Source organism: Cervus elaphus, chromosome 9, assembly GCF_910594005.1.
Source record: "Cervus elaphus chromosome 9, mCerEla1.1, whole genome shotgun sequence".
In the NCBI taxonomy this organism is placed as follows: Eukaryota; Metazoa; Chordata; class Mammalia; order Artiodactyla; family Cervidae; genus Cervus; species Cervus elaphus.
The window spans coordinates 16,355,896-16,358,668 of record NC_057823.1 but is presented as its reverse complement, the minus strand read 5'-3'; the positions used below and the strand labels follow the sequence as shown (position 1 = coordinate 16,358,668).

General features: G+C 40.4%; 1 pseudogene; it reads left to right on the top strand.

Moving 5' to 3' along the window:
- Positions 1 to 435: 435 nt before the first annotated feature.
- LOC122700894 lies at positions 436 to 1,387 on the top strand (annotated as a pseudogene).
- Positions 1,388 to 2,773: the final 1,386 nt, after the last annotated feature.

Genomic DNA, 2,773 nt, shown 5'->3' with positions numbered 1-2,773 from the left:
GATCTCTTCAGGACTACATTACAAAGCAAGGGAATTTCTTGTACAGCATTTGGATAATAGCAGTACATTTGAGTGCTTTTTAGTATCCTGTAATTAGAATAATTTTTTAAAAGGGAAAACAATAATTTTTATTCAATATTTTTCCTTCAGAAGTAGGGGGCAGATATTTTACTGTGTTCCTGTGTTTGTTATCTTGAAATGCCTTTATTTCTCTTCTATTCTTTGGCCCCATGCCTCTAAAATAGCTGTATAAAGAAATCAGTGAATATTTTGACCCTAATGAAGAATCACTCACAACTGAGAAACACTGCTAAAGGTGCTAAGGGATATGATTATCAAGTGTAAATATTTCATTTGTAAATTGCTTCAATCAAAAGTATGGACACTAATCTGGGTGCCCCTACAATCATTTTCTGTTTTCAACACTCTTTTTTTTTCTAAAGGTACCCCATCAACATGGAACCACAGAATGTAACAGGTATCTCAGAATTCCTCCTCCTGGGTCTCTCAGATGATCTAGACCTGCCGCCCCTCCTCTTTGGACTCTTCCTGTCCGTATACCTGGTCACCGTGTTTGGGAACCTGCTCATCATTCTGGCTGTCACCCCTGACCCCCACCTCTACACACCCATTTACTTCTTCCTCTCCAACCTGTCCTTGGCTGACATCAGTTTCGACACTACCACTGTCCCCAAGATGCTAGTGAACCTCCAGACACACGGCAAATCCATCACCTATGCAGGCTGCCTAGCTGAGGTGACTGTCTTTTCGCTTTTTGCCTGTTTGGAGAGTCTCCTTCTGACAGTGATGGTCTATGACTGGTTGGTGGCCATTTGTCACCCCCTACACTACCTGTTCATCATGAACCCCCACCTCTGTGGCTTCTTGGTCTTGGTGTCATTTTCCATCAGACTTTTGAACTCCCAGCTTCACTACTTGATGGTGTCACAGCTTACCTTCTGTGCAGAAGTGGAAACGCCTCATTTCTTCTGTGACCCTTCTAAACTCCTCAATCTTGCCTGTTCTAAAAACTCCATCAATATCATATTAATTTATTTCATCAGTACCATTGTCGGTGAGATTCCACTTTCAGGAATCTTTTGCTCTTATTTTCAAATTGTTTCCTCAATTCTGAGAGTCTCCTCATCAGGTGGGAAGTACAAAGCCTTATCCACCTGTGGTTCTCACCTGTCAGTTGTATGTTTGTTTTATGGAACAGGCCCATGGGCTGTACCTCAGCTCAGCTGTCTCATCTTCCCACAGGAAGGGTGCAGTGGCCTTGGTGATGTACACTGTGGTCACCCCTATGCTGAACCCTTTCACCTACAGTCTAAGGAACAAGGACATCAAGAGTGCCCTCTGGCGGATTATCAGCAAAATAGCCTAATCCCAAAGCCTGTGCCACTTTTTCAGTTCATGGAAGTAGAAAATGCAACAAAATCGAACATGTGCAATAAGTGATTCTGAATCTGAAGTCACTTACTCTAAATGTACCTATCTGGCTCTCTACTTTATGTTTACACGATTTTTCCTCTTCATAGCATAGCTTTAATGGAATTGGAGAATTAGCTGGATGACCCATGTGAGTTATAACCCTTCTGGGCTTTGGCATATCGCATCAGTATACCCGTCTCTTTTTCCTTAAGTATTACTCAAGACTCTTGGTCACAAGCAATCTTGTTTCTATCATCACAAAATAAACAGAGCTCTCTCTTTTTCTTGTTGTGCGTTGTTTCTGTAACTTTCCTATGATTATTCCCTATATGTTAGGTGGATCTAAACCCTACCTTAATGACCGAGATATCTAATATATTTTTGCTCCTTAATGATTTTTGAGTAAATAGAGTGGATATTTGATTTCTAAACTAGAGTATTTTGAAATTGAAATAGGACACTATGAATATTAAGTTTGAATAAACACTTATCAACTGGGTTTTTCCTGGGAAAAGTGGGGTATATGCTTCCCAAGGAGTAGATGGGAGGGTACCTATCAAAGCAAAGTCAGTTCCCAATTTTGCTGATAATTCTCCTTCCCATTCCACCTAACTTCTTCCCAATCATATTAAATAGCAAAACACAAAGACAAAAGTTGAGTGATTTGACACCTAAAGTAGTCAAAATCATAGAGACAGTGGTTGGGATGGCAGTTTCCAGAGGCTTTGGAAAGAAGAATGGGGAATTAGTTTAGTGGAAATAGAATTTCACTTGGGGAAAATAAAAAGTTCTGAAGATGGATAGTGGTGTGTGTGTGCATGCTCAGTTGTTCAGTCATGTCTGACTCTTTGCAACACCATGGACTGTAGTCCACCTGGCTTCTCTCTCCCTGGGATTTCCCAGGCAAGAATATTGGAGTGGGTTGCCTTTTCCTCCTTCAGGGGATCTTCCTGATCCAGGGATCAAACCCATGTCTCCTGTGTCTCCTACCTTACATGTAGATTCTTTACCACTGAGCCACAAATGCTCCTGAACTGGACACTTAATATGGCTAAGAGGGTAAGAAAATAATAGCAAATGCAACAATTAACAAAGGATTAATTCCCAAAATATACAAGCAGCTCATACAACTCAATACCAAGAAAACAAACAACCCAATCAAAAAGTGGGAAAGAGACCTAAACAGACATTTCTCCAAAGAAGACATAGAGATGGCTAACAAACACATGAAAAGATGTTCAACATTGTTCATTAGAGAAATGCAAATCAAAACTACAATGAGATATCACCTCATACCAGTCAGAACAGCCATCATCAAAAAGTCTACAAACAGTAAATG